The sequence below is a fragment of the Cupressus sempervirens genome, chromosome 3, assembly GCF_028749045.1.
Source record: "Cupressus sempervirens isolate cs-2001-9-10 chromosome 3, ASM2874904v1, whole genome shotgun sequence".
Classification (NCBI taxonomy): domain Eukaryota; kingdom Viridiplantae; phylum Streptophyta; class Pinopsida; order Cupressales; family Cupressaceae; genus Cupressus; species Cupressus sempervirens.
In genome coordinates, this window is record NC_143120.1 from 129,534,751 (window position 1) to 129,558,826 (window position 24,076).

Genomic DNA, 24,076 nt, shown 5'->3' on the forward strand with positions numbered 1-24,076 from the left:
GTACTGCACATGGACTCAGACTCTCTCAAATCAACCCCTTATACAACAACTAATGAACTTGCCTGTTCAACTCTTCACTCTCTACTGGTGTCATTCTATGCACTGCCCTATTTTGCAAGCCAAATCCTAGAATCAAATCCATCTAGTGACCAATCTTCCTCATTGGGGGCAATCCATCAGGTACATTATTTGACAAAATATCATAAAACTCTCCCAACATATATGCAACTTCTGCAGGTATCTCCTCTACTTCTTCTTTACTATCTTTGGGAATTATATCAAAATACATATGTTCTTGCTTTATACCTTTGAGAAAATATTTTCCCTCAACAAAACATATTCTAGTAGCACTACATACCTTTTCTTCATTCTCCTTCAGTGGCTTCAACTTATGTTTCACTCCATCCTTGGTTAAAGTGTAGGTATTTGCTCGCCTGTCAAGTACAACATGCCTATAAAACTTCCATGGTCTACCCAACAACATATAACATATATTCATAGGTATAATATCACAAAGTGCTTCATCCTGGTAGCTTTGAATCTTGAGCTTCACTAAGCACTACTCATTGACCATGACCTAGTGGTCATCTTACACCCAAGCAATACAATATGGATGCAAGTTCTTTTGACCCTTCAGCTTCAACTTGGTGACCATCGTCTCTAACACTAGATTGTTAGTACTTCCACCATCAATGATCACATCACAACACTTCACATCTACATCTTGTGCGAAAAAAATCCTTCTTTGATCATGTTCATTCTCACCATTCAACAGGACTCTTCTATTAACTAGGACTTCTCCTCTTTTAGCATCTTTAGAATGTGATGATCTGGCATCTTCATCACCATGTGAAACTTTGGCATGGCCTTTTGTTCTTTAATATTTCCTTTATTTGCACTGAGTACATTCAAATGCTATATGCCCTTCTTCTCCAGAGTGAAAATATTTCCCATGAAATCCTCCTTTTCTAGATCCTTATCCTCTGCCTCTTCCTCTCTAATCTCAATTTTTCTAATCATGGAAACAATTGGAATTGTTTCCCCTTTTTTTTTTACTACTACTTGTAGCCTCATCTTTATTCTTCTAGTTATCATTATGGCCACCATAAGATCATCCACCAGATCTTCCACTATTCTTGTTGTTAAACTTCTTGCTTAGTTTCTCCTCAACTCTTAGGATGAATTAGTATGCCTCCTCAATATTGTTCATTCAAACTAGACTCAGCTCATCTTCAATGCTTGGCATCAACCCATTAAGATAACGGGCAACTTTCTCCTTATGAGCTTCTACATGGATGGTTCTAATGAGAACTCGGTAGAACTCTTTGGTATACTCTAGAACACATTTTCACACTTGCTTCAACACTTACATCTTCTTTAATAGATCAAGCTCATAATCCATAGGAATGAGCTATCACTTCAATTTAGCTCTCATCTGATCCCATCTAGTTATTTTGTCCTTACCCTTTCTATTTAATTCCAACTAAACCTCCTACCACTAGATCTTTGCATGTCCCTTCAGTTTTGCCTTCGCAAACTTGACCCTATCAGGATCATCAATATCTTCATACTCAAAGTAATCCTCTATTTAATTTATCCAATTAATTAGCTCCTCCAGGTTAATATTTCCTAAAAATATGGGAACCTCAAACATAGGTCTTTTCCCAATCTTGGAGATAGCCCTAAAAAGCCTCTCTTCCTCTGGGTTTAGAACTACCTCTACTTCAACATTTTCTTTGGCTTCATCCTCATCCTCACTTTCATCTCTTATAAGAAGATTCATTCCTCTATGTATTTTTTCTTCCAATGCTTGCATTCATCTTTGGAGGGCTCAAAAACCCTCATGTGTAACACCTACAACTCTTTCACTATGCTCTCTTCATGGAGGCATCTTTGTGCTTCCACTAAAACCCTAGTGCAAAGTACTTCACAATCGATAATTTATCTACATGCTCAACCCAAACCATGATCCTAGTGTGAACTACCTCATAATCAGTGATCTTTCCATAGACTCAAGAACTCTAGCTTTGATACCACTTGATAAAGGGTGCTCCCCTTAATACCATAAACTCATAACAGAAACAAAGAAATAGTAACAAATGCAAGAACAAAATATGGGCTTCTTATTTGCACCACAAATGAAAAATTAAAGAATTCATAAGTAAGATATGCTAACCCACATGAGCACTTTCATTATAATAAATTTGCAAGACAAGTTGCAAACTATCACCCAGAGCTCTAATAGACAATGTTCGAGTTTTTCTTAAATAGGCAATTTTATGCTACCTGAGAAGGTTCTAGATGCTCAAACTTAATACCTAGGGCCAAAAGACCCTAACATTACATATAGAGTTGAATAAATACATTTTTGACAACTTATTTTAGATATTTTGATAGCCCAACTTCAGAAGGCCATAACTCTCAAACTATTGCTCTAATTAGCTATTATAACTACTTTTTGAAAACACCAGCTCTTGATCTACTTGGAACAATGCAAGAACCCTTCCATTGAGTTTTTGGACCTCATCCGGCCACTCTAAGGCCTCCAATAGTTGGCCTAAAGATTTTTTGACAAATTTCTCCACCAAAAATTTGTAATAACTTCTTCAATACTTAGGCTAGACAACGAGATTTTTATAGTAGGCTTGTAATTCTAAAATGAACCTTCCTATAGAAAATGAGAACATTTTGAGCTCATATGGAAAACTTACTAAAAATAGCAAGTTCTCATAAATAGTAACTGCCTTGTCTACTAGTCCTTACTAAAATAATAAAGACTGAAAATAAAACATTTTTGGGCAATGCTAGATTGCTCTTACACCTAGGATGCTCCTACATCAACTTGTTTTGCAACTACCTAGTTTTGAAAAAATCTTCACCCTAGAGTGTAATGCAAGTGACCTAGAAGTAGGGGGAGTGTTGAGTCAAGAAGGTAGACCAGTAGCCTTCTTTTGTGAAAAACTCAATGAAGTTAAAAATAAATCTTATTCTTATGACCTTAAACTCTATGCATTACTTAGTCCCTTAGGAAATGGAGGCATTATCTATTGCCCAAAGAATTTTTATATTTACTGATAATTAGATCCTAAGCTACATCAACACTCAATAAAAGTTGAGTAATAGGTTGAACTTGAAGTGGATGGAGTACTTGAAGGCATTCACCTTTATAGTGAAGTACAAGGAAGCATAAATGAACAAAGTGGCAAATGGATTCGGTAGGAAGGTGTTAATAGTTCAAGAGGTACAGTTGCATAGCATTGGGATAGAAAGATTAAAGAGTCTCTACAAGGAGGATTAAGACTTTGTAGAGGCATTCAAGGTATGTTCTAATTTTTAGAACCACTTTCATAGAAATTATTCTAAATTTACCTTATAAAATGGGTTGCTCTTTAAGGGTAATTAGTTATTTGTACCATGGGGATCAATAAGAGATAAGCTAATATGAGAGAAAAACAATGGTAGTCTAAGTGGACACTTTGTTGTGAGAAAAAACTTAGAACTATTCCAAAGATTCTATTATTAGACTAAACTAGGTAGAGAGGTGACTAAGTATGTGGAGCAATGCATGGTGTGTATGAAAGCTAAAGGAGGGATGAGTAATGTAAGTCTTTATCATCCCTTACTAGTTATAAATAGGCCATGGAAGTGTGTAAGCATGGACTTCATAGTACAACTGCCAAAGACAAAACAAGGTAATGAAAGTATCTATGTAGTTGTTGACAGGTTTAGCAAGATGGGGTAGTTCATCCCATGTAAAACTACCAATGATGCAAACCACATTGCAAATTCGTTCTTCAAAGAATTTGTGAGGATTCATGGTCTATGATTGAGCATAGTTTTATATAGTGATGTAAAAATCATGATTCACTTTTGGAAGACCTTGTGGAGTAGACTTGGAACAAACTTGTCATTTGGATCAGCCTACCATCCCAAAATAGATGGTCAGACTGAAGTATTAATAGGGTGTTGGGTTACATCTTAAGGTGCCTATCTAAGGAGTATGAGAAAATGTGAGATATGATTATCCCCAAAGTAGAGTATGCATATAATGATAGCAAAAGTTGGACCACATGAAGAAGTCCATTTAAAATTGTCTATGGAATGCATCTTAGAGGTGTGTGTGAGTTGATGGATCTTGGAGACATGGAATATATGAGTGGTTATGCTGATGATTTTTCCCAAAAAATTAAGGAAATACAAGAGCAAGTGAGGATGACTATCCAAGATAATACACAAAAGATAAAATCCAAAGTAGATGAAATGAGAAAGATCATTCAATTGTCTATTGGAAATTATGTCACGGTGCACTTAAACAAGGCAAGATTATAGAATGGTGTACCTACTAATTTGTAGATGAGAATAGTAGGATCATGCAAGATCATTGCAACATATGGGAAAATTCATACATGGTTGATTTACCATTAGATTTGGGCATATCTCTAGTTTTTAATGAGCAAGACTTGGTTCAATTTAAAGGTACAATTCATATTGATGCTCATAGTAGTTAAGGACATTAGGATATCTAGGAGCCTACAGTAGTGTCTTCCACCAACAAGTTTAAAGCTAAAAGGGTGTCAAACTCAAGAGTCAAAAAATACACTAGGAAAGATGTACATGGAGCACCTTTTTAAGTGGAGACACAAAGCAAAATTATAAACCACATGGATTGTTACAAAAGACTAAAAAATGATAGGCATCAACACAAACCTCTTGTCCACAGGAGTGACATACATTTTTTGTTGTGGGACAGTATGGTGAAGGGGTACCTAGGTGGGCTAAGGAAGACTTAGGGCTCCCTTTGAGATTTTTTGTTTTATTTTTTCTAGCTATACAATTAGGTGAGTAAATGGACTCATTTAGTCCTAAGAAGGTAAGGTTTTAGGTTTGACAAACACAAATAGGTCAAAGTTGGTTCTAGTTGCTCACAAGGAAAAATTAGGTATTTTGTGGCCTAGATAGATAGAATCATCAAATAGAGGTTTTGAGGTAATATATAGGTATTTTTCCCTATTTGGACATTATGTAAAGTTTCATTTCCTTTGGACTAATTTTGAGGGTCTAACTCAACAAGATGCAAAAGTTGCTCAATTGTTGTCAATGTTGTCAATTACAACGTTGACAACTTTTCTTGCATTTTGTGTAACTTTCTCAAGAGTGGGAGATAACTATCTAAAATATTTATAGTGCTCACTATAAGCCTATACAAGGCCACTCTTAGCCTATTCAAGGGGTTGGAGAAGTTAGTTTTTGGATTGTATGGATTGTGCAACAAGTTTTGAATAATAGATTTGTGCTCTTGAGTTCTTTTGGCAAGTGTATGGATTAGATTTGGATATTTATAGATTGGAAGTGTTAGAATAGGTTTATTTTAGATTCTATACAATCTTAGACCTTCATTTCTTAAGTTTTTGAGTGCTTAGTTAACTTATTTTGTTTCCTAATAGTTTGTAGTTCCAAATAATCTCGTTTGCATAAATGGAATCATAGGGCCACTTCCCATTGTAGAATCTATATGGCCTTTTGGGATTTGGAACATGAATGAATGTACATTTTTTACAATGAAAATGGGGCCCTAGAATTTTGAGGATAAATATTTTAGTTAATTCCCTAGGAAACACTTTGTAACTTTGCTAGGGCGCACAAAGCAGAACAACTGGAATTGGAATTGTTGAATGTGTCTAATACTCTAACCCAAGATTGGAATATCATAGAAGGTGGTGAGATGTAACTCCAAGCCTAGTGGGAAGAATTTGAAGAAGTCTTGAGGAGGGAAAAGTTGCCTCTACATTAGATTTCTCTCAAAACCCTTATAACCCTTGCTTTAAGGCTATTTTTGTGCCCATACTATCTAGAATGGTAGTTTCTTTTACCTTTTGTTAAGGTTTCTTTCAAGATATTTGGAATTTACTAGGCAATTGTAGGGTTAATTGCTTGTAGCCTTATTACAAGCATTTGGTAGCATTTTTTCTTGGTTAGTGGAACTTGATTAGGGTTTTAAGGCTAATTGTAATCAAGTACATTAAAGGAAGTTTGAATTTCTTCCTAGAGGAACAATCATTCCATTTGGGAGTTTCTTGCATATTTGGGGTTACTTGTGTTGATGGTGAGTTATCAATCAAGTTTGTTCTACTTAGTTGATGCACACCAATTGATTGGTTTAAGATCTATTGAATTGAGTCCTAAGGATCATAGGTGAGTAAAATCCCTACTTGGTCAAGTCCATGACCTAAGGAGACCGTGAGAGAGCTTGGGGAAGAAGCAAGATTTGTTGTCACATCACAAGCATGTCATATTCATTTATAAAGTGTTGTAAAAATATCTATCAAATAAAAATGAGAAGAAAGAAGATGATTATGTAGTGTTGGATGATAATCCAAAAGATGATGTTCTAGAAAAATTCCTCATAATGTGTAACAACTATAAAGAAAAATACCACAAAACCTAGTAAATGTTAAACAATCAAAAAAGTTAAGTAGACCCCCAAAAAGATTTTCTCACTCTTTGTACTCTATTTTACTAAAAAAATTCAAAGAAATTGAATGTTATGATGATGTTTTTTAGGTCGATACTAAGATTGAGTGCCCAAGTCTACAATGAAAGGACAAATCAAATCTTTCCTAAAAAATAAGACATGAGATTTTTGGAAGTTGCCTATAGGCACGAGGGTTTTATAGAATAAATGGGATTATAGGTTAAAAGAAGAGGATAAAGGTAAGAAAAGATGTAAAGCTAGGTTAGTTGTAAAATGATTTTCATAGAAAAAGGGCATTGACTTTGATAAGATATTTTATCCTATTACTAAAATGACTTCTATCCGTATTGCTTTAAGTATTTTGGATACTGAAAATTTTCATTTGGAGTAGCTTAACATTATAATGACCTTCTTCATGGTGATTTGGATGAATAAATATATATGGTGCAACCATAAGAATTTCAGGTCAAAGGTAAGGAGAACTTAGTATGCAAATTGAAGAAAAATCTATATGGCTTGAAGCAAGCACCTCAGTAATGGTATCTAAACTTTGATAGTTTTATGCATGAGCATGGATACAATAGGTGTCAATAAAATCATTGTGTTTATTTTAAGAAGTTAGATGATGAAAACAACATTATTTTATGTTTACATGTTGATGATATACTTGTAGTTGGGTCTAACATGGATCATAGTAAGGGGCTAAAACACTAGTTAGCACATTCATTTTATACAAAGGATTTGGGGACAACAAAGAAAATATTTGGTATGGAAATTTATAGAGATAAGAAGAACAAAAAATTGACTTTATCTCAGGTTTATTATATTGCAAAAGTGTTCGAATATTTCTCTATGGAGAATGTTAAACATATCAACAAGCCTTTACTTGGTCATTTGAAGTTGACTAAGGAGATGTGTCCAAAGACACAAGCAGAGAAGGATAAGATTTCTAAGGTACCTTATGATTCAGCTATAGGAAGCTTGATGTATGCTATGGTATGTACAAGGCCAAATTTTGCACATGTAGTGGGAGTCATTAACAGGTATATGAGTCATCTAGGAATTGAGCAATGGAATGTAGTCAAATGAATTCACAAATATTTGAGAGGAACATCTAGTAAGTTTTTACACTTTGGAGGCTCTACTACTAACTTACAGGGCTATCTTGACTTAGATTTGGTAGTGGATATTGATACTACGTGGAGTAGTACATGTTATGTATTTACTAGGTTTCTTAGTTATAGTTGGTAAATGCCTTATCCACTATAGAGGCATAGTATGTTGCTGCTACATAGGCAACCAAGTAGATGATATAGCTTTAGTTCATACTAGAAGAATTAGGACATCTATAGAAGGATAATTCGTGTTTATAGATAGTCAAAGGGTCATTCATCTTACAAAGAATTATGCTTTGCATTCAACGAGAAAATATAAAAAGTTGTGGTACTATTTCATTTGGTTGGTTTTGGATGATGTACAGTTAAAACTAGAGAAGATGCATACATGTGACAATCTAGTGGATATGTTTACAAAGGTAGTGACAAGGGAGAAGTTGAATTGCTCTTCACCTTCAGTTGGTCTTGTAGACTAAACAGATATATATGGCACAACCATAAGGATTTGAGCTCAAAGGTAAGGAGAACTTAGTGTACAAATTGAAGAAAAGTCTATATGGCTTGAAGAAAGCACATCAGTAATAGTATTTAAACTTTGACAATTTTATGCATGAGTATGGATACAATAGGTGTCATTCAAATCATTGTGTTTATTTTAAGAGGTTAGATGATGACAATGCCATTATTTTATGTTTATATGTTGATGATATGCTTGTTGTTGATTCTAACATGGATCACAATAAAGGGCTGAAATGCTAGTTAGCACATTCATTTTATATGAAGGATTTGGGGATAACAAAGAAAATATTTGGTATGAAAATTTATAGAGATAGGAAGAACAAAAAATTGATTTTATCTTAGTTTGATTATATTGTGAAGGTGTTGCAATTTTTCTGTATGGAGAATGCTAGAGTTGTCAACAAGTCTTTACTTGGTCATTAGAAGTTGACTAAGGAGATGTGTCCAAAGACACATGTAGAGATGGATAAGATGTCTAAGGTACTGTAGGGACCATTTGCCGTTGCACCAAAAGCCATGACTATTAGTGAACATGGAACACCACATAATTAACCACCTGTGGGCAGGGGAGCGCGTCGCATCACCCAACAATCTCCCCCTCGACGCGCATACCAGGTGCTTACACGGGTCGGGATGGCACCGGGGAGATTTGAACCCATGACCAAGCCAAAACCAAGCTCTGATACCAATTGTAGGGCCCATTTTCCGTTGCACCAAAAGCCATGACTATTAGTGAACATGGAACACCACATAATTAACCACCTGTGGGCAGGGGAGCGCGTCGCATCACCCAACAGGTACCTTATTATTCAGCTATAGGAAGCTTGATGTATGCTATGGTATGTACAAGGCCAAAAATTGCACATGCGATGGGATTCATTAATAGGTATATGAGTCATCCAGGAAATGTGCATTGGAATGCAATCAAATGGATTCTCAAATACTTGAGAGGAACATCCAATAAGTGTTGGTCTTAGATTGTTTTTGACAATTGAGTGTCAACACACTTAAGAAAATTCTAAGGTTGATGTTGAGTATAATATAGTTGTTGAGCTATAGTATGTGTCAAGCCAAAGAATCAACAGGCCCCAAGCAAATTTCAAGTGCCAAATCACTATAGGATTTGAGTCACTATAGGTACCAAGCAAAGTATAGATTCTAAGCGAGATAGAGTTACTATAGGAGTTGAGTAATATAGAATTCCTATATGTGTCGAGCATCAGTAATTAGTAAGTGTTGAGTAACAAAGAATCAACATATGAGTTTGTGCCTTCACAAACTTAGATGTAAAACATTTTTGAGTTGACTCAAGATGGATCTTGAAGGATCTAAAAGATAAGATTGAATCTATTACATTCCCTATGTAATCAACATGCAACCAATCAAAAAAATGGAGAAAGCATGCACCCAATAGGAAAAGATGGATGAATCTTGATCATAGATTCATACCTAATCGTAAGTCTTCAAAGCCTTTATAAGGAGGTCAAAACCCCATATTTCATGTATGGAAGAGAGTTGTATGGGAGAATGCTAGAGAAGTTTAGAGGGGTGTAAAGACTTAGCGGAAGAGCAGCATTATAGAATCAAGTTGGTTAGAACAGAGCATTAGCACTATCAATAGAGAGTTATCAGATCAGAAAGGATCAGATCAAATTGAATAGAACAAGGATCTAGAATCAGCAATTTAAGATTCTAAGTCATCAGATCAAGTCATTCTACTACACTTTCTAAACATTGTATTACGAGAATGGAAATCCTTTGATGATAGGTTGGCTTAATAGCTATATTGTAGATTGTTAACAAGATTGTAGATCCTTTAATAGGGTAACATTCCAATTGAGTGTTTGTAAATCCTTTAACCAACTCACTTTTAACAGGGTGTTAAGCCTTTAACAAGGCAAGCCTTTCACAGGCTAGACCATTGGAAGTGGTCAAACTTTGTAACCTTAACCAGTTACATATTGTTGAAGTGATAATTTCTGGGTGTTATCTGCACCCCAATTTTACCTTCTCATTTTGGAGGCTTTTTGGGTGACCAAAATCTTGTGTTATCTATTTTCACACATGTCTTTATTTTCATGTTAAGTAGATGTGTTAAATACATGTGAATGATTTCAGTTAAAATTTTTAGAGGTTAAAGTTTGTTACTTTTGATTCACCCCCCCTCTTAGACGTAAATCTTCCCACTTGTAAATTTGAAAAATTGGTATCAGAACCAAGTTCTCATAAGGAGAAGCCTTACAGCTTGGAGAAAAAGATCAAAAAAATGAAGTCTACAAACTTGGGAATATCATATAAAACTAGGTGATTGATATACAACTCATTCTATAGAATTTGGAAGAAGCCAAGGAAGAATTGAAGAAATCCTTAAAGAAAAGAAGAGAGATTGTCATAGCTGAGAATGATACATAGTACAAGGAGATTGACACCTCAAAAGTGCTAGCAAATGGAGATTCCAAAGAGTTTAATGTAGCAATAGCAAATTTGATGGAGAAGAATAGAGCTCAAGCAAAAGAGATCAGAACTCTCAAGCTTGAACAAGAATCACAAGCCATGATGCTTTGTGAAGTGACTAAATAGAAGAAAAGAGTCATTGAAGATAAGGTTATGCTAGAAGAGGACAAGAGAAACCTTGCTAATAGGTTGGAAGAAAAGTCAATTGAGCTTGCAAGAATTCTCAAAATGTAGCTAGACACCCTAAGTCAAATTATGAATGGACATCATGAATTGAATGTCAAGGACATTGAGATCTCCACACTAAAGATGCAAAATGAGCAACTACAAAATGACCTGAAAAGAGAGAAGGACATTGTAGAGAGCTTCAACAAATTGAATGAGGCCATCAAGTACTTTGAATAGCTATTGAAATCACCAAGAGCTAGAAATTATACTTTAGGACTAGGATACAACAGCATTGAAAAAGGAGAGCCATCCAAGGCTGCAAAAGAAAGAAGTGACAAAGGTAAGAACACTAAACCTACTTGTCATTTTTGTGGTAAAAGGGGACACACCTCTAATGTGTGTAGGAGTAAGAAAGCCCATAAACATGACAAACATAAGAATATGGGTCACTATCACAAGTGAAACAAGCAAGGACATCAAGCACATGACTGTAGGACTAAAACTATCAAGATACCAAGATTTAAAGGACTGCTATAATTGCAAGAGGTATGGACATAGAGCTTTTGAGTGTAGATCAAAACCTATGTGGAAGCTTAATCAACCAGCAAGGGGAAATAATCATGGACATCACTAAAATTGGGACTATAATACTAAGTATAGTTGTCACTACTGTCAGGAATAAGGACACATCCCTCAAAATTTCATAAGAACACATTTTCATGGGAGCTACAGCAAATGGTTGAGTCAAAGTACATGCTTCAATTGTTTAAAGACTAGTCATATCAGCATAAATTGCCCAACAAGGTCAAAGACACCCAACTCAAAGTTCAACAAATCAAAAGGAAAGGTAGATGTTGAACACATCATAGGAGAAATGAATAAGACATGGAAGAAGAAAGATGAAGGAAGCACATCCAATGAAGGGATCACTTCACATAAAAGGTCAAGTGGTCACACTTCATAAAATTAAGCAAAAGAAGGTACGTGAAACTGATATACAAAGCTTTATCATACATCAGTTCTAAGACAAGCAAGTACTAAAAAGGAGAGATTGACATGAATAGAGATACAAAGTTAAAACTTCAAGCTTTCACAAGTGTTGTCCATTGCCTTCAGATGCTGAGTAAAGATCTAGAACATACTGAGTTATCTGCCTAAATTAGTAGAAGCTAAGTGATTAGTTGTAGTTGAATTGGCAATGGATGCTAAGCGAGGGGGAATCTTAGTTGAATCTAACTAAGGGAAACTCTAGTGTATGTTAAGTGGTTGAAAATCAATGGAAGTCGAGTAAAGTAGAAAAGCTTAAGGAGCCTATCGAATAGTTGTAAACACACTAAGCATTAAATGCTATGAAATAAGGGTATATGATTACATTTGAATCATTTTTCACCAACGCAAACAAAGAGTAAAGATGAAGAATAGTGCAAAATGATTTCCAAGCAGAATTTCAAGCATTTGAGTAGATTTATACAGAGATTCAACCCAGATTCTTTGATTCTAAGGTATTTATACTAGTGTTGAGCTACGCATTTTCAAAATTTCTGCATGTTTAAACCCTGGTTTGAAGAAATGGCCTCTAGTTCTAGGAAACCTCAGGAGAAAGAGCCATTTGAAGTCCAATTAGTGTCAAATAAAGTTAAGCAACCTAATTTTTGACCTATCCCTGAAGTTGCCTACAAAAATGACCCAGTCAGAGCCCTATCCATAATTTCTCCTAAGGTAGTAATGGTGCAAGATGTTATGAGATGTTATAATTGCAAGATAGGTGCTATAGGAGATATGGATATTAAAGAAGCTTATGATAGATTGTGTGAGAATGGAGTCATAAAGGAAGAATTCCAAATTATTGAGAGGAAGGGCTTAACTCAAGCCCTAGAATTCCCTACTGTTTTCAAAACTAAATGGATTAGAATTGTGATGAGTAGGATTAATGATGGAAGTTTATGGTTAGAAGATGGCCCACTCAAAATATCAAAGAGGATTGTTCACAAGGTAATAGGATATCCGACCCTAGATTAGCCCAAAACCTTAAGGACTGACTCCAAAGAAGCCATTAAGAAGAATATAGGAGCCAAATGGAACAAGAGAGGCTTGACGATAGATACCATTCAGGATCCTCTTGTTGATTTTTTTGTTAGAGTCATCTCCCACAAGTTTTATCAATCTAGCAAACTCAACGGTGTTTCATGCATTGTAGTAGATGTTGGCTACAAACTTGTTAAAAAGCATCAAACCTATGACCTAGTAGAATTGCAATTGTAGCAAATCAATGAGAAATTAGGAGCTATAAGGAGAATTAAGGGAGCCCAATGTAAATTTGGTGCAATTTTGATTTGTATATTTTTCTATGTACAGAATGAATTCCCATCTTTTGGAAAAGTTAGCTAGAAAACAAATAGGAGCATTGTAGCCTAGGTAAATGAATACATTGAACAAATGGGAGCTAATTTTGAAACACTTATGACTAGCTATTTTGAAGATTTCAAGAAATCCATGAAATAGAGACTGAGGTTACCTATTTCATTACTTAAGTAGAATGTATATGATGTTTGTTTTCTTGTTGACAATGACTATACCTATATTAAAGCAGGCATACCAAGGTTTAGATGGCTTAGACCTCTTGGTTATGAGATAAATATTGATGAAGCATTTGGAGCAATTACAACATTGTTAGTAGAGGAAGTAGATAAGAGTGCACCACATTTTGGCACATATGATGTGGTGAGATCAAAGGTAGATATGGAGTTAAAGACATCTTCTACACTTAGGAAAAAGGATAAATTAGTAAAGAATCTCAAGGCCAAATTTGGAGAAGGGGTTGTAGAGGAAGAATAAGATAAAGAGGCAGATGATGATGAAGATGAACAAGGGCAAGGACCACTAGCATTAACCCAAGGCATGGGTGAGGATGATAAGGAAGAAGAAGATGTTGAGCAGGAAGCACCTCAAGGAGAACCCAAGAAGAGGAAAGCATAGAAACAACTTGCTACATAGCCAAAAGGCAAGAAGAAAACAACCAAGCCAAGCCCAGAAAAGTCTACCACAAGGGAAGATATAAGGGCTACAACAAAGGTAGCCAAGGAATAGGAGAAGCAGAAAGCAACACAACAAGGAGGGCCAACGGAGAAAAAGAATAGAAAATATGTGGCACCCCCAAAGCCCGATGAGGAGAGTATTGAATCTGATAATGAACAATTCAAAGTGGTAAGTCACACCACTAAATCTTACCTAGAAAATGTTTGTGACAATATTAGGGATAATAAAAATTTAATTGGATTAAAAACTATTGATTTCAATAAGTTAAGTAGAGAGGAGAAAAACATAGTGGAAGAGTCAATCTACACTATGATGGCCAAGTTCAAGAACATTCCACTTGAACTTGAAAATACTATGCCTAAGGAGCTATACTCCATTGTTGAAAATAAATGGCATTATTGCCTAAAAATGGAGAAAGAAATAAGGGAGTCAACTTTAGCTCATGTAATGCCTGACCTCACTAAAGGTCAAATAAGTAAGGCTAGCAAGAAACATGGGAGCAAGTTTGCACCCAAATACAAAGCTTTCAACATTTTGCAAAATAAGATTGAGGATGTTGTAAAGAAATCCACTCTCATGTGGAAAGTGATTTATAGTCTTCAAATAGTAAAGGAAGGAAAAGAAGACCCATTTGAGGGAAGAAATAATGATGGAGAGGAAGAGGAAAATGCAAAGGAGGAAGAAGGAAAGAAAGAAAAGGAAAAGGTAATAGTGGAGAAAGAAACATAGAAAGGTGATATGGAAACAAGTGAAGAGCAGCAACAAGAAAAAAAGTGTCCAAGACACACAATTTCCACCACCTAGTCCTCCACATGCTACACCTACATCTATCGAAACAATAATTATGAAGGATGTTCCTGACACCACTAGTCAGAACATCACTGACTGTAGAGGATCTCAAAAAGATCCTTCACCAAACAACATTACAAGCACAATTATGTACCAATCTATTTCTGGTGAGTGTAGAAGAACTACATAAGGTAGTAGCTAAGATAACCAAGGAGAAGGTGAATAAATAAGAACCACCTTCACAAACCTCAATAGCTACAAGTGGACAACCACAAGAGCAACCAGCACAAGGTGCATCTACTAAGGTTGATTACACAGCTACAAAGACTTCAACTATCGAGGAGCAAGCAAAGGACCAAATAGGACAAAAGGATACCTCTGCTCCTACAGTACAAAGTCAAGGTGCACCTCCTTTGACCACTATCATTAATCAATGTAGAAGTGAAGAAGAAAAGGAATAGGAGAAGACCCCTAAGGAGAGAAAACAAGAGGCAATACAAATGTTCATCAATTTTCCTACTACATGGACTCCTACTAAGTAGCTGAGCACTGATGCAGTACCACTACAAATTTTAGCACCAAGCCCAAGTTCTACCAAGGTAGTAAGCGTACTTCACTATGGAGACCTTGCACTTGATGAGGAGATAGTCATACCAAGCTATGACTACAAAAAAATGAACATAGCATAGATCAATGAAGTGAAAGAGGCACTAGAGAAGAAGAAAAACTAGTAGATACTCATAAATGAGTTTAGACAAAGGCAAGCACTAATTGAAATCAAAGACATCTTTCTTGATGCATTCAGCTTACCAGTACCTGATGAAACAAAGCCCATCATAGATCAACTATCCAACATAGTGGACCAGGCACAAAATGAAGACCTAGAATGTTAAATTACTTGAATGCTCTAAAATGAAATTCCAAATGAAGGTCAATGAGAAAAATATCTAGTGAAATAGAAGTTTCTCAAGTTGAATTGAATAAAAAGGTAGAGAAGGTGAAAGTAGTACTTGAGAATATATTCACATTGTACTTCAAATTGTGTGATTCCTCACACTTCCACAAGAAACAAGTTAGAGGATATTGAGTTTGGAAAGGAACCTCAAGGTATCTAGCACATAGCTACCAAAGGATCTAGCTCAAAGTGAGAATTATTTTGCCACAATGCTTCACACCCAAAAAGAATTAGCTATACTAACAGTAGATGAGGCTAACATCAAGGCCTTGTTGATACAAATGCAATCTTCTATAACCCCACACATTGAAGTATTGCATAAAGAATTGCCCTATGCAGATAATGTTTGAAAGAAAGATCCTAATCTTTCTACATTGGAAGGCCTGGTATACCTTGCAATAGACACAACCATCCAACTTAAAGCACTAGAAATTGCATTGGAGAATTGGGATGCTTCTCTAAATATTATAATGGAGGTAAATAATACACTTTTGGCTAAGTATTTAATTCATTCATAGGACCCTTTGACATAAGTGTCCAAAAAGGGGAGATAATAAGATATGGGGGAGATATAATAAATTGGGGAAGATAATAAATGAAACCAAAATGAGGAGATATACCCAAAAGGGGAGAAATACACAAAGGGGGAGATAATCAAATTTTGAGTTTTGAGAAGAATAAAGAAATAAAGCCAAAAGGATACAAAAACTGCAAGGGAGATGTATGAAACGGGGAATACATATAGAGCAAAAATAGAGTAGAGAAGGCACAGATAAAGAGTATCAGAAACATCAACATGAGACAAATCCAGCTTAAGGAATTTTGGATATAGAAATGACAAATCAGCTCAGGGGGAGTTACTAGTTTTTGAGGTATATAGTCTTTGTAATATCCCCTAAAATGATAAATATAATTATGATTGAAATCAATATGAATGAAATAATTAGACATTCAATACATATTGAATAATAATACAGTAATTGAAAATATATATAATCAAAGACACAACCAAAATTTGTTTACCAAACAATACATTATTCCATATAGAGATACAGAAGTAAATATATATTATTTAATAGTAAAATAGTTTCATTATAGATATAAATCAATTATAATTATATAATAGATAAAATAATATTATTTAATATTAGTAATGAAATAACATAACGTTAAAGTTGTTAGAAGTGACAATTGATAATTGAATAAGAGATTATAAAATTAACAATACAAATCTATATCCAATGTGAATAGTCACTAAAAATTAGATTGATCTTATAATAATTATATAAAATATTATACTAATTATAATTGCATATACCAAACTTATAATTTAATAGTCTAAACTAAAGTTTTCGTACTAATTTTTCCATTCATAAGTATTGGGATGACTTCAACATTATAAGGTCATGACATATCTAAGGGGTCACATCACCTAATAAGATGAGAGCTGTGTATAAATTATGAAAGACTTTTCATAGGAATGGAGAGGAGGACCCTATGAAGACCATCAAGCAGAACGTACATAGCATAATATATATTTGGAGATCGAATAGTGTAGAGAATGTATGGAGGAGAATAGGCAAGGTACAATGATCTCGAGTAGTGTCCAATCTTATGCAGAGTATAGTCCACCAAATGGGGTAGCTCCTATTTCATCCACCATGTTATCACCTTAGCATAGAAGCTCATGTAATACACACTGAGTGGAATAAGATCGGGTTAAGCAGTTACACCCCATTGATCCTAAGCTATGTGAGTATGAGTTAAATAATGTTTATAATTCATAAATTAAAAAATGATAATAGCTATAATGGTTATATTGTTATATGTTATAATAATAATGATGGTTAGATAATAATAATTGGAATATTTGTTTTTCTTAAGTTAAAAGATATAAATACTTATTCAAAGTCTTTCTAAGTCATGATTTAAGTTGTTGATCATAATGAGAATCAAATTAAATTATTAGTAAAATATATGTGAGAAATAAAAGATTTGGGTGTTAATCTATGAACACCATTTAATACTCGAAGCATGAAGGATGAGAAATATTTAAGATCTCCATTAGCTAAGTGTGATAAATAAAGACTTGGGTGTTAGTCAATGAACACCATTTGATATTTGTAGCATGGAAGATGAGAGATATTTAAGATCTCCATTTCTACTAGGGTGAGTATCGATATAGTAGCATAGAGCATGCGAGATATTTAAGATCTCCATAGCTACTATGGCCAATAATCGACATCCAGAATATTTTGGAGTTATTAACATAGGCATATGTGAATAGCCTTGGATAGAGGATTCCCTCCCAAGAAGAATCTTAAGGGGTGTGCTCCCGAAATGACGGTGAAATAGATATGAGCTATGAAGCCCGATATGGAGACATTCTTAAGATTGGGAAACAACTTACAGGGTAGAATACTAGAATTAATATTATTTTTATTATGATTCTAATGTTTATTCTTGCAGGTATTACTTGTCCCTAACTAAACCTATTAGTGGGGACATTACAGTGGTATCAGAGCATGATCTTGCCATCCTGTAGGGAAAATACAATTATAAGCATTTCAAAATATTTAATACATGTGATAAAGGAGCTTAGAAAAATGATTAGGAAAATGGTGAATATAAGTTCATGAATACAAGTAATTTATATGTCAAGAGAGGAGAGGCACAATAAATCCACTCAAAATAGGGAGGTCCCAAGATGGGTACAAACATGCAGTCCTAATGCCTTGAAGAAACCTACTCGTAGAGGGTATCTAGCACCCTGTGACATTGAAACTTTCATCATCTTAAGAAGGTAATGTGTGAAAAGGACTTTATCTCAATATGCTAACCGATTCAATCTAATTTATTAAATAAATCATCAAGGAAAATATATTGAAACTAGAAATATTAATCAGCCAATGTCATTCAACCATTAAACATAAATCAATTGATTATGCTCAATCAATCACCTATTGAAGGATCAATATGAGGATCACCAATTTGATTAACACATGGGATTCACTCATAACATTCAATGTATGTGCACTTAATGGTTCTCCTTCTAACTCTTAGTTCTTGCATCAAATTTAATCGAAAGAGCTACCAAAAGAAAAGAAGATTGCAATTGCTTGAGGACAAGCAATTTTGAGAGGGTAGGACTGTAATTTCCCCTAAAATGATAAATATAATTATGATTGAAATCAATATGAATGAAATAATTACACATTCAATACATATTGAATAATAATATAGTAATTAAAAATATATATAATCAAAGACACAACCAAAATTTGTTTACCAAACAATACACTATTACATATAGAGATACATAAGTAAATATATATTATTTAATAGTAAAATAGTTTCATTATAGATATAAAAAAATTATAATTATATAATAGATAAAATAATATTATTTAATATTAGTAATGAAATAACATAACGTTAAAGTTGTTAGAAGTGACAATTGATAATTGAATAAGAGAATATAAAATTAACAATACAAATCTATATCCAATGTGAATAGTCACTAAAAATTAGATTGATCTTATAATAATTATATATAATATTATACTAATTATAATTGCATATACCAAACTTATAATTTAATAATCTAAACTAATATTTTTGTACCAATTTTACCATTCATAAGTATTGGGATGACTTCAACATTATAAGGTTGCGACATATCTAAGTGGTCACATCACCTAATAAGATGAGAGCTAAGTATAAATTATGAAAGACTTTTCATACGAATATAGAGGGTGACAATATGGAGATCATCAGGAAAAACATACATAGCAGGACACAAATTTGGAGATTGAACAGTGTAGAGAATGTATGGAGAAGAATAGGCAAGGTACAGTGATCTCGACTAGTGTCCAATCTTATGAAGAGTATATTCCACCAAATGTGGTAGCTTGTGTTTCATCCACCAGGTTTTCACCTCAGCATAGCGGCTCATGTATTACCCACTAAGTGGAATAAGATTGGGTTAAGCAGTTACACCCCGTTGATCTCGAGCTATGTGAGTATGAGTTATAATGTTTATAATTCATAAATAAAAAAATGATAATAGTTATAATGGTTACATTGTTATATGTTATAATAATAATGATGGTCAGATAATAATAACTAGAATATTTATTTTTCTTAAGTTAAAAGATATAAATAGTTATTAAAAGTCTTTCTAAGTCATGATTTAAGTTGTTGATCATAATGAGAATCAAATTAAATTATTAATAAAATATATGTGAGAAATAAAATATTTGGGTGTTAATCTATGAACACCATTTAATACTCGAAGCATGGAGGATGAGAAATATTTAAGATCTCCATTAGCTGAGTGTGATAAATAAAGACTTGGGTGTTAGTCTATGAACACCATTTGATATTTGTAGCATGGAGGATGAGAGATATTTAAGATCTCCATTTCTACCAGGGCAAGTGTCGATATCATAGTATAGAGCATGTGAGATATTTAAGATCTCCAAAGCTGCTATTGCCGATAATCGACATCCATAATATTCTGAAGTTGTTAACATATGCATATGTGAATAGCCTTGGATAGAGGATGCCCATCCAAGAAGAATCTTATGGGGTGCGCTCTCGGGATGATGGTGAAATAGATATGAGCTATGAAGCTCGATCTAGAGACATTCTTAAGATTGGGAAATAGCTTAGAGGGTAGAATACTAGAATTAATATTATTTTTATTATGATTTTAATGTTTATTCTTGTAGGTATTACTTGTCCCTAACTAAACCTATTAGTGGGGACATTACAGTCTTCTACAAAATTTTGGAGTTCTTGAAATTTTGTGCATATGTCAAACAGGATGTGTATTATACTCATAGAGATCAGATTCATAATGTTTAGTTAAGTGTTTTTGACACTCATGTCAAAGGGGGAGATTATTGGTCTCAGATTGGATTTGACAATTGTTTGTCAAAACACTCAAGAAAATTCTAAGGTAGATGTCGAGTATAATATAGATGCTGATCTACAATATGTGCCGAGCTAGAGATTCAATAGGTACTGAGTAAACTTCAGGTGCCGAGCAAGTTTCATGTGTTGAGTCACTATAGGTGTCAAGAAAAGTATAGATGCCAAGCAAAAAAAAGTTACTATAGGAGCCGAGCAAGATAAAATTTCTAAATGAGTCAGGCATTAATAATCAGTGAGTGTCGAGTAATACAAAATCAACATATGAGTTTGTGCCTTCACAAACTCAGATGTAAACCATTTTTTAGTTGAGTCAAGATGAATCCTAAAGGATTTAAAAGATAAGATCCAATCTATTACATTCCCTATGTAATTAGCATCCAACCAATGGATATGTGCAGGATCATGGTCAACCAAACTATGCTCTTAAGTGGCAATAAAAAATCATAAAATTAGGGTTATGTCAACTTGACGTGCAATTTTCTACCTGTTATTAACTTTATATCAAAAAGTTGAGAGAAAAGAATCTCTAAAAAATTGAATCTAGTTTCTAAAGTACTCGGACTTATCTCAAAAAAAAAAAAATTTGATTGGTCAAAGCTTTGAATTTTAATGCAATATTACAAAACTTTTAGAATAAAAATAAGAAGTAGATGTATGTTTGATAACCTTAATCAAAATCAAATGATAATATTTTTTAATAACATTCTAGATATAAGTAGTAGACTCATGCCTGGATGTGACACATATTTTTGGGTATTTTTATTCTAAATAAATAATAATTAATTAGTTTTTGAAATAAAAAAACTCTCATGTCTGAACACCTTAACTAATTCAAAACTCTGTGAAATTCAATTTTAAATTTTTTTTTCTTATAGTAGAAGAAACATAGAATGTGATGCATCTTTTGGATTTAAAAAATGGTGTACCATTTGAAAGTTATAGTTTTTTTTTTTCAAGTAGTGTGTTAATCAACACTTTATACATAACTCCATTAGAAAATAAGTAATAATTATTTACTAAACTCATAATTTGACAAACCTTACATTTATGGAAAGATTAGAACATTCTTAAGAAACCCTTTTCATTTCATCAAATTTTGGTAAAATAAAGTTGTCAGCTATATGTTTGAAGTAAAAATCACATGAAAATAGGCCAAAAGCACTTTTTAGGATGTTTTTAAAGTTGACCATATAGTTTTGGTATCAAAAGATATTCTAGACCTTATAAAGAAATTAATTTTTTTCATTTAGTATTAGGATGGGTGGGAAAAAAGTTGGAATAGATTTTTAAATGGTTTGAGATATTTCAAAACTACAAATTTTTCAAATCACCACTTTTTGGCACACCATGATCTTGCACATACCCCAATCAAAAAAATGGATAAAGTATGCACCAAATAGGAAAAGTGTAAAGAATTGACTAGGAAAAGATTGATGAATCTCAATTGTAGATTCATACCTAACCCTAAGTCTTTGAAGCCTTTATAAGGAATTTGAAATCCCATAATTCCTATATGGAAGAGAGTTGTATGGGATAATGCTAGTGAAGTTTAGAGGGGTGTAAAGATGTAGAGGAAGAGTAGAACTACAGAATCAAGTTGGTTAGAATAGAGCATCAACACTAAAAATAGAGAGTTATCAGATCAGAAAGGATCAGATTAGATTGAGCAGAACAAGGATATGGAATTAGCAATTGAAGATTGTAAGTCATCAGATCAAGTCATTCTACTATGCTTTCTAACCATTGTATTAGGAGAATGGAAATCCTATGATGATAGGTTGGCTTAATAGCCATATTGTAAATCCTTTAACAAGGTAATATTCCAAGTGAGTGTTTGTAAATCCTTTAACCAGGTCACTTTTAACAGTGTGTAAAGCCTTTAATAGGGTAGGCCTTTCACTGGGAAAACCATTAGAAGTGGTCAAACTTTGTAACTTTAACAAGTCACATATTTTTGTAGTGACAATTTGTGGGTGTTATCCCCACCCCAATTTTACATTCTCATTTTGGAGGGTTTCTGGGTGACCAAAATCTTGAGTTATCTATTTTCATGCATGTCTTTGTTTTCATAGTAAGTAGATGGGTTAGATGCATGTGAATGATATTAGTTAAAAATTGTAGTGGTTAAAGTTTGTTACTTCTGATTCACCCCCCCTCACAGAAGTAAATCTTCCGACTTGTAAATTCTGACAGTAAGTGTTTACACTTTGGGGTCTGGACTACTAGATTATAGGGCTATGTTGACTAAGATTTGGTAGGTGATATTGTTACTAGGTAGAGTACTACCTGTTATGAATTTACTAGGTTTCTCAGTTATAGTTGGTGAATTCTTTATCCACTATAGAGGCAGAGTATGTTGCTTCTACATAGGCAACCAAGTAGATGATATAGCTTCAATTCATACTAGAAGAATTAGGACGTCTATAGAAAGATAATTATTATTTTTATAGATAGTCAAAGGGCCATTCATCTTGCAAAGAATTATGCTTTGCGTTCAAGGAGAAAAAATATAAAGTTGTGGTATTGTTTTATTGGGTTAGTTTTGGATGATGGATAGTTAAAGCTAGAGAAGATACATACATATGAAAATCTATTCGATATGTTTAAAAAGGTAGTGACAAGGAAGAAGTTGAATTCCTCTTCATCTTCAATTTGTCTTGTAGATTGAACATAATAAAAGAAAAATAGAGTCTAGGGTAGTTTGATCTAGTGAGAGCCTAATCAGCTTCCAAGTGGGAGATTGTTGTCTAGTGTGGAGCCTGACCAATCCTGAAGTGGGAGATTTTTTGTTTTTAGTGATCTATCAAGGATGTACTATATATAATCCATAATTCCTTGGTGAGGTTCAAGGCTAGGTTGGGCCCTGAGTGGGGGTTGTCATGGATTGGAAGGCATAACCCATAGAAAATTTTATTTTGGAGCTATTTTATTGGCATTTTATGGACAACATATTTGTAAAAAAAATTAACCCTAAATCAACAAAAATACTTATATAAAAGAGCTTAAGGTTAGAGATTTTCATAAGGTGCGATGCAAAAAATTATTTCTTGTGGTGATATTGAGTTGTAATTGTAAGTGACTATAGATTATAATCAAGTTGTAATCACTAGATCATAATAATATTGGTCTCACTGTTTGGTAGATGTAGCCTTGGGGTTCGATGAGCCATGTTAAATCTTAGTGTCTTGTATTCCCTTCTGTGCAATTTATTATTTTCTCATATTGGTTATATTTGAATGTAATTTTTTTTTTTTTCCTTGCCCAATCCTAACATTTCCCTAGTGAACATATATGGTCTTATTGTGTATGTGTATCTTCTTATGGTTAATATTGATATTGATCACATGTTTAAGATTTAATGAGACGAGTAAAAATTGTATTGATCTAATAACTGATTAACCCCACTATACTCCTCCCCCTTCTTAGTTATCTTGGTGAACTTTACTTTATAACACCTCCAATGGTCCTCAAATGCACAATTTCAAATATATGAGAGAAATCCCTCTATATTAAACAACATAAATTGCATAAAATAAATAATTTAAATCTACTAATCTAATAAAATAGATTATAGTATTAAGAAAAAGCTATAAATACTATTACTTGAGCTACCTCATTGAAAACGTCTAT